The sequence below is a fragment of the Moschus berezovskii genome, chromosome 8, assembly GCF_049115385.1.
Source record: "Moschus berezovskii isolate FMDL1 chromosome 8, NW_MosBer_1.0, whole genome shotgun sequence".
Classification (NCBI taxonomy): Eukaryota; Metazoa; Chordata; class Mammalia; order Artiodactyla; family Moschidae; genus Moschus; species Moschus berezovskii.
This window is the reverse complement of record NC_142467.1, coordinates 48,518,491-48,527,962: the sequence shown is the minus strand read 5'-3', so window position 1 is coordinate 48,527,962 and position 9,472 is coordinate 48,518,491. Positions and strand designations below refer to the sequence as shown.

General features: G+C 45.5%; 1 protein-coding gene and 1 pseudogene across 2 annotated transcripts in view; one reads left to right on the top strand and one right to left on the bottom strand.

Moving 5' to 3' along the window:
* Positions 1 to 5,041: 5,041 nt before the first annotated feature.
* G3BP1 (G3BP stress granule assembly factor 1) overlaps positions 5,042 to 9,472 on the top strand; it is a 29,194-nt gene continuing 24,763 nt past the window's right edge. The window contains exon 1 of one of the 2 annotated variants that reach the window (XM_055429097.2): positions 5,042 to 5,197. The gene's annotated coding sequence lies outside the window, so the exon portion shown is untranslated. Of the gene's footprint in view, positions 5,198 to 5,839; positions 5,861 to 9,472 lie in introns of those variants that run through there. The other variant, XM_088838548.1, reaches the window with a different exon arrangement.
* On the bottom strand, positions 5,083 to 5,940 carry LOC148777054 (uncharacterized; annotated as a pseudogene).

Sequence of the window (9,472 nt, the reverse complement as noted above, 5' to 3'; positions counted from 1 at the left end):
ATCTTTTAAAAAACATTGCGCCAGGTCTTAGTTGCAATATACTTCAGTCTTTGATGTGACATGCAGGGTTTTTAGTGTGGCCTGCAGATCATTAGCTGTGGCATGTGGGATCTAGTTCCTTGACCAGGAATCAAACCCAGGCCCCCTGCATTGGGAGCTCAGAGCCATAGCCACTGGACCACAAGTCTTGGACACACTGATTCTGATATTCTTAGGAGCATTCTTTACCATTCCTTACCTAATACACCACCCTTCCATTCTCTCCACAAAACTGTATTTTCTAGGGTCTTGCCCATGCATCTTTCTGTTCAGTTCAGTTCAGTCGCTCAGTCGTGTCCGACTCTTTGTGACCCCATGAATCACAGCACGCCAGGCCTCCCTGTCCATCACCAACTCCCAGAGTTCACTCAAACTCATGTCCATCGAGTCGGTGATGCCATCCAGCCACCTCATTCTTTGTCGTCCCCTTCTCCTCCTGCCCCCAATCCCTCCCAGCATCAGACTCTTTTCCAGTGAGTCAACTCTTCGCATGAGGTGGCCAAAGTATTGGAGCTTCAGCTTTAGTATCAGTCCTTCCAATGAACACCCAGGACTGATCTCCTTTAGAATGGACTGGTTGGATCCTTGCAGTCCAAGGGATTCTCAAGAGTCTTCTCCAACACCACAGTTCAAAAGCATCAATTCTTTGGTGATCAGCTTCATGGGAAATAGATGGAGAAACAGTGGAAACAGTGTCAGACTTTATTTTTGGGGGCTCCAAAATCACTGCGGATGCTGATTGCAGCCAGGAAATTAAAAGACACTTACTCCTTGGAAGGAAAGTTATGACCAACCTAGATAGCATATTAAAAAGCAGAGACATTACTTTGCCAACCAAGGTCCGTCTAGTCAAGGCTATGGTTTTTCCAGTGGTCATCTTTCTGTTACTATTAATAAATAGAAGTTCATGTGCCAGATGCACAGTGAGGCTAAACAATCTGAAATGTTGGAGTTTGGGGCAGAGAAAGGTTTATTGGAGGGCCATGCATGGGGAGTGGGTGACTCAGGTTAAAAAACCCCCAAACTCTGTTTTCATTGTGAGGTTTTTACTGGCAAAATTTGGGGTGAGGGTGAAACTGTTTACCTCAACTTGGGACTTGAACCCAGCCAAAACCCATGGTACCTGGTTTTAGGACCAAATGAAGCTCAAGTTCTTGAAGTCTCATTGCAGAAAGAATTCGGTGAGAGATAAAGTGATAGGTAAGAAATAGATTTATTCAGATTCAGAGAGAAGCACACTTCACAGACAGTGTGGGCCATTGCAGAGGGTGAGTATGGGCTTGAAATGTGGCATGGTTAGTATTTATAGGCTGGGTAATTTCATATGCTAATGAGTGGGAGGATTATTCCGTCTATTTTGGAGAAGGGTGGAGATTTTCAGGAGTTGGGCCATGCCCACTCCTTGGTCTTTTGAACTGTCATGGCGACTCTGGGTGTGTCATTTCATTTGCTGATTGAGGATCAAGGTCTAGTCTTGTCTGCCATCCATCTTGGTCCCATTTGATTCTAATTGGTTTGTGTTATGTCCTTGGGCTATGTCACTCTATCAAAAGTTGTACCCTCCTCCCTCACCCCCACCCCCGCCCCGACTTTCTTCTGATTGGTTGGTGGTGAGGTAATGGGATGGGTCTAGGGATCTTGACTCTCAGCCTTAAGTTACCATCCTCTTCCTGGGTGGGGGCCTTAGTTCCTGCAGAAGTTATGCATATTTCTTAAGGAGGAACCAGGACCCTACCCCAAGGCTGCACTATCCTTTCTTGATTGCTCCTCCTTTGTCTCTGCATCTTCTCCCTTCCCTGACTAACAATTTGAACCAGGCCTTTGGAAGTCGTGGAGGGTCAAGGAGGCTGAAGTCTTTTTCGCCCCCCAAATAAGAAATAGACCATAGAAAGGATATGTACCTGAAAAGTCCCACAGGATCTCGTTCTGTTTCCTTTCCACCCTGTTTCTCAGAGCTTTGGGGAGAACTGGCAGGAAAAAAAGGGTGAAATCATGTTCTGAGGGGCTTGCACAATTTGCTTACCAGTGGAAAGACTAGGAGGAGGGCGGGTACTCTCCCTTAGATGATTAGATCAGGGTTTCTCACCCCGGCACTATTAATATAGCCCCCTTTATCAAGGGGCTCTCCTGGGCTTCCCTGGCTTCCATCTGTTAGATGCCAGTAGCCCCTCTATGTAGTTGTGGAAAGATCATATGTCTCCTGAGGGCAAAATCTCCCCCATCTTGAGAACCAGCACTCCAGACACTTCCAGGGTGGTAAATTATTCGCTGAACATTTACTAAGTATCCAGCATCTGCCTCCTGAGGGTTTATGATTCCAGTACAGAAACGACCACAGAAAGATGCCAACTTGCTCTCCTGTGGAAGACAGTCACAGCCACCTGAGGGGTCTTGTCCACATTCTCTCCCTGGTAGTCTATTTCCCCTCCCTTTCTTCCTACAGACATATTAGACAAAACCATAGGGGAAAACAGTATCATTGTAACACTTTCAAGTAACATTATCCTTGCCACTCTCAACCTAGGGGAATGACTTGTTTTAAATTCCCCCCCACCCTCCACACTTACATACCTATTTTAACATACAGAAATCAAGAGTTCTGGTTTTTCATTTTTAACATAAGTTGGAACTCATTGTATATTTTGTTCAACTTGATTTTTGTCAGTTAATCCAATTAACAACTGGAGATCAGCTCATATCAGTATAGTTTGACCTCATTCTCTTCTAGTTTTTTCTCATTCTCTTTTAGACTGCTGTACAGTAGTCTGTATTATGTGTATAATACTTCCCTGGTGGCTCAGATGGTAAAGCGTCTGTCTACAATGTGGGAGACCTGGGTTCAATCCCTGGGTTGGGAAGATCCCCTGGAGAAGGAAATGGCAATCCACTCCAGTACTATTGCCTGGAAAATCCCATGGACGGAGGAGCCTGGTAGGCTGCAGTCCGAGGTCACTAAGAGTCGGACACGACTGAGCGACTTCACTTCACTTCACTGGTTAGTCAGTTTGCAAATTCATGAGTAGTTATGTTTTCAGTTTTTATATATCATAACAAAGTGGACAGTGCTGTAATGAACACCAAGTACATGCCTCTTGGTAAAGACACACGGCTATCAAGTAAGAAGGGAAATATACACAATTTTAACAGACTGCCAAAAGTCCTACAAAAAGAACAGCCTGTATCACTTAAAATTCGCTCCAAATGTGATAAAGAATAGCCTGGATCCCCCATCTCAGGCCAACTGGGTTAATTTACCAATCTGTGAATTTTAAGGGTTGCCAACCAACTCTCATTAGCTTTTCAGTTTGGAAAGTTGTCTTGCAAAATGCAAAATTCTTAGTCCACCCTTTTAAGAAACCTTTTGGGGGGCTCTCCACCGCTCTCAGAATAAAGCTCAAATTTCTTAGCAAGGTTAACACGATCCTGTAATTTCCTTACTCTAGAAAACCTTTAGCCGCTTCTGCCTGAGCCGCGTTCCCTCAGGTGCCTCCAGAGCCCCACACGCCGGTTCCAGTTTTGGGAGCTCTCGGCACGGCGTCCGGGCTTGTTGAATGGATGACAGCCAGCAGGGACAGCGTCTCGATCGTCTATGATCCCAGCCCCTGCAGCCCAATAAATGCTGAATGAGCCAAGTCGATGATGGATGGGGGTTAGGGGGCCAAAGGGATGCTCCCGCTTTGCCCCTGGGGCCTCACCTCCGACTTCACCGGCTGCTGTCCGCGCCCCCTTGTCTCCAGTAGAGAGGCTCCATGTGCTTCATTTCCAAATTTGCAAAACTTAACGCGAGCCCCTACTGCAGGGTCCCGTGCCTGGAAGGAGAACGGGACCGAGGCGTGACCCTGTGTTTCCATATAAAACAGCTCATGGTGACCAATAGAGGGCCCAACAAAACAGTAAGAGACGTGGACAGGACCAGTCTGGAGCACCACTTAGCGCCTGAAGTGTTTCGTAAAAGCTTCGGGGTGTTCACAAAGGAGTTTGACAAGCTACCTTGTCAAGACGTAGCGACCCGAAGAAATAAACCCCCCACAGCCGCAGCACTGGAAATCTGAATGACAATGGTGGTGACGGCCAGGATGTTGCAGGAAGGCCCAAGCCGTTAGGAGAAGTTACAAACTCCCGTTTCTGGGTGGACGCGCACGAGATGACCTGCAGCAGCACTTGCCGAGAACCGCGGGGTGGAAATACATGTCTTTAAACTCAATGCTCTTCACGTGAGACTTTTTTTTTTTTTTTTTTACAGGATGTTAGGTACACAATAGGAGTTACTTCCCCCTCTGGTTTCCCTGAATAGTTGTCCAATAGTGCTGACTAATGGTGGGAGCCACCAAGTGCCCTTAGGTGGCCACATGGAAATAAAGTTGGTATAAGAAACAAAACAACCAAACAACGGGAAACTTTATCACCTGGTTCCCTTGGTATCAAACTGTGCGGAAAAGGTGGGATCAGGGGTCTCAGGGATCGCACCCAAGGAGTGAAGAAAGGAAAGGAAAAAGGAGATAGAAGCAGGGACCGGTAGAGCCTCAGAACCGCCCCAGAGGGCACGGCGGCCCGGGGCTCGGTCTCCTTGGTGCTGTCCAACCCCCGCGTCAATCAGCTCCTTCTCGCGCTGCGATTGGCCGGGGCCTTCCTTGGCCATCCTGGCGCCCACCTCCTAGTTGCTTGGGGTTTACTTCCCCGAAGTACACGGGCCCCACCTTGGGGAGCAACCGCTCCTGCAGGGAGAACTGATCTCCGCCCAGAAGAAGACGTTTTAACGAATGGGAGCGGCCCCACACATTTATTGGCTACCATGGACATCGATCAAAGAACTTCCCTCCTTCCTTCACACCGTACCCTTCATTTATTGGCCTCTCTCAGTGCCAATTTGTTACTAGGGAAACGAGCTCTTCACAGTCTCATAGGCATGAGTTAAAGCCAATCAAGAGTCACGCCTTCATCCTGAGTCAGTACCCAATTGCTGCTCGAAGAGCCCAGAGGACGCAGTCGGGATTGGCCACCAGCCTGGCCGACCTGGCCGCAACAAGTTAGGCTGAGTCACCGTTATATAGCCCGGCGACGGAGCACGCGTGTGTGCGGACGCAGTTGCGTGAGGGGTTTTTTTGCCTTCTGCCGTGCCGTGGAGCAGAGCTTGTTCCTCTCCCGCTCAGCTGCGCAGGTAAGCCCGAGCGTGGGCGGGGCTGGGCGGCCCCAGGACGAGCACTAACTGGGGCTCTGATGGGAGGAGGAGAAGTCCGAACGGCGACCGCGCCAGGCGCGCCCACCGTCCCCCCCTCCCCGCCCCAACGGCCGCAGGCGCGCGCGGCGGGCGCACGGGCGCGCGGCGACTCTCCGCCCCTCGCCCCCACCGGCCCGGCGCGCGTGGCCGTGTCCGCCGCGTGCGCGTGCCGCGCCCAACGGCCACGCGGGGCGAGAGCGAGCCGCGGCCGCCGCCCGGGCCCCAGCGTGATCTTGGGGGCCTGGGGCCCCGCGCGGCCGGATCGTCAGCTTTTCCCGCTCGCTTTCCCCGCGCACCAGCCGAGACCTTCCTCCTTTGGTGGGGGCTCCAGCTTAACCTGGACCAGAGGAGGCTTTTCTTTGATGGTGGTGGTGGTGGCGGGGGGAGGTGGGGCACGAAAGTGCGGTGAGAATTTCTAGACACTGGAAGCCGAAATGCTGCCCCTAGGTTTTCGATTTTTTTTACAGGGAGTAAAGGGGGTGCAGCGAGTTCATGGGTATTGAGTGATGATAACTAACATTTTTTTTAAGCCCTCACTATGTGCCAGGCACTGTGCGGAGCAACTTGTGTGTTTCTCCTTTGCTCCTGAAACGCCCCGATGAGGTAGGTACGGTGATTTTCCTATTTTTACAGCCGACTCGAAGGCCGAGAGGTGGAGTGACACGGTCAGGCACACAGGCCATAAGGGGCAGGTATTTGTTTGAACCCAGGCCCCCTGACTCCTAGTCCCCGAACCTGCTTCATTCTTTGTTCCAGCGTCTGTGCTGCCCCAGGGCATCTTTGCCCCCAGAGCTTTAGTCCCTGGGGACAACCGCAGCCTCGGAAGACCGACTGCAGAGGCATTTATTTGTACTTGGGCCACTTGCAGGCTTCCAGGGAGAAGAGGGATGGACGTGGGATTATGACAAAGGGTTCCTTTCTGCACATCTTCCTACAGGTTTGCTGCCCTAAAAGCTTCTGGGGAAAGTGTAGAATAAAATCAATACGTCCAGGTGATCCTGGACAGTGTTCCTCCTCGGATTCGATCCTTACAGCCTGATGATGGGAAGTTATCGCCAGCAGGAAGTTAGGCTCTGATATTAGATCTTGAATCTTTTTTCCCTCCATTTTTTAATTACAGCAAGGTTTTGAGAAAGACCTTCCACAAGATTAACTTCCTCGTTTTATGTAGTTGAAAAAAATGAGGTTGCAGAGCAATGAGGTTCAGGTCTGGCCAGCATGTGTAAGTGAAATTTTTAAATTGGAGTGGAAAGCTTGGTGCCCACTTACAGTACAGGCTTGACCCTCTGTGGAGCCTAAGCTGGATGAATTAGGGGGTGATTGAGGTGTTGGAAATCTTACCCTTCTGGCAGTTGGGAACTTCTGTGGATGAAAAGCTTTTGTTTTCATACATTTATTTAGTATTCTGTAGATGCTCCTGTTATATGCAAAGGTAGAAGACACCTTCAAAAACTTGAGTGTAGATTTTTCTAGTAGTTACATTTGAGATTTTTCAAAGCTAGTTTATTCCTTGGCTTAATGAAATAATAAATATTCCTGTGTTGCAGGTCTGAATCATTACTTGGCATCACAAATGTGTCTACTTGAGCTAAAACTGCAATGAGTTTTGGAGCTAACTCTTCCGAATTAATTTTGATTGAAATGACTGTCAACCTTTTCCTTTCTTTTTCATTTTAAAATCTATTTTGTGTGTGCAGACACTTTTTAGAATTGACCTTTATATAAGAATTTTTTTGCTGCTAAGTGAAAAAGTCTCTCAGTCATATCCAACTCTGTGACCCCATGGACTGTAGTCTTCCAGGCTCTTTTGTCCATGGAATTCTCCAGGCCAGAAAATTGGATTGGTAACCGTTCCCTTCTCCAGGGGATCTTCCCAACCCAAGGATCAAACCCAGAGGTCTCCGGCATTCAGACAGATTCTTTACTGTCTGAGCCACTAGGGAAGCCCTTATTTTGCTGCTAGAGGGAGCACATGATTCACATCTTTATAAGTAAATTAAAAAGCTTTGAAACACTTTTGTGTTTCCGTTTACCTAGTAATTTCCATAATTCTTAACCGAAAGTAGCAGTAAATTAGGATCAAAATATTTTATGATAGGCTCCTAACCTTTGTTGTTGTTTTCCTGAATGGCAGATAGCTTGGAGTAGAACATTGTTTTCCTTGGAACTTGCTTTTTTTTTTATATTAAAAAAAATATTTGACTGTGTTGGGTCTTAGTTGAGGCACGTGGGATCTAGTTCCCTGACCAGGGAGTGAACCTGGGCCCCCTGTATTGGGATCTCGGAGTCCTAACCACTGGACCACCAGGGAAGTCCCGGAACCTGCCTTCTTGTAACCATTACAGTTACCTGCGTTTAGACACCAGTTAACTAGTAACATTTTAAGTTATCAAATGTTGAAACACTAATGACCAACATTTAAACTGTTAATTTGAGTCTACTAATTGTTACTTGAGGTAAATATCAGAATGAAAGTTTGTGCATTAAATTAGGAAAATTTTTGCTAGTTTCCCCTTTAGATATTTAAAAAAATCTCTTGACTTCAGGCAAATGGGTTCCAGTTGGGTAGGAATATGAAAATGTATTTCACAGATTGGTAGCCCGGTTGATGACTTGTGCTTTCAGTTATCTGGAGCAAATTAATTGAAGCAAATTGTGATAATATAAGACTTGTCTGCCTTCCAGTCTCCCATCCAAACTAGAGATTACTTTTGTTGTTAAATCCTTTGAATGTAAGCTTTTGTACCTCTTCTAACTGGTAGAAAAGTAGGTAGTTCTTTGTTCTTTTATTTAACTCAAGTTTGCTGTTCTCAGCTGACAGTCTGTTTAAGGGAACCTTAGATTTGATAATGTTTCTTGGTGACCTACTTCACAGCAGGTTTTGGTAATTTACATTTTTAATAATTTGTTTTAGTACTTTGCCTAGAAAGTAAAGGGCAGAGGTTAGTTTTAAATTTTTATAGGTTTGTGAACTGTATATACTTAAGATGGACGGGACAGTGTTAAAAGATGAAATTTGGTATAAAGCCTGCATGTGTGACCTAAACCAATTTTTCTTTTTGCCAGTTTATAACATTACTCACTTGATCTCTCAACATTTTGCAGTTAGATTTTTTAAAAAAATATTTCAAAATTCAAGTATGCATTGTATATTCATTTAATTGTGCTTTAAGACTGCCTTGGCAAGGTTTACTGATTTTTAAAAGGAAGATGATAAAGTAGGTAGGTAAGAAAAGCTTTTTTTCCAACCTCTGGCTAGTCAGTTTTTAACAGCTATAGGACATTTAGTACAATACTGTCCTTCCAGCCATGGAGTTAAATTTGAAGTTCAGCAACTATAATCACTTGTAGTTGGTGATCACTCTATGGTGAACAACTACATTTATGTTTTTAAATCTCAAAAATCAGCATTCTGTTTATTTTTTTAGTATCCTAAGTCATGCCATCTGGCTTTGGTTGGGAAAACTTAATTGCAAACCTGATAATTAGGTGAAGAGGGTGAAGAGTTAGGAAAAATTTGCACATTAAGAGTGGGGAGAGGGAGCTTTACAAAGCAGAAAGTAATTAAAAGTTCTCTTGAAGACTGTGGCCTTTGTAAATAAAATCAAGGCTTTAGATGACATCAGGTGATAGATTTCCACTTCTGACCACTGGCCAGTCTCTCATGTCATATTGCTTAGCTGTTTAGCCTGTGTGATGTATTTCAGATATTTAATACAAAGCAAATACTAGAGATGGTTCATAGAAAAAACTGGCTTCTTGCATGGGACACACTTTGACTTTGTAGGAATGTCATCCTTAAGTGGCTATGTGGCAGCATCATTGCTTATTTGTATAACCCTTTATGTATTTTTGAAGTCCTTTCACACATTTTAGGTGTTCCGTGTTTTTGCTTATAAGACCTACTGCTCTGTAACCCAAGTAATTGTCTTAAACTATTTTGTAAAGCTTGTGGTGTACCTAGTAGAGATATGTGCTAGATATATATCCTTATTCAAAAAATTTTCAAGGTTTTAGAATCTTAGAAGGCATCAGTGGCACTTGCCTTTTTAGGTTTTTTTTTAAAACCTGCCTCAAGTATACCCCATGTTTATCAACTATCTTAAGCCTACTTCTGGCATACATCCACCTATACTTTATGAGATCTAAAGCACAGGAAATTCATGTTTAAGGAATTTCATAGACGAAGTATTATAAAAGTGTTTTTTCATCTTA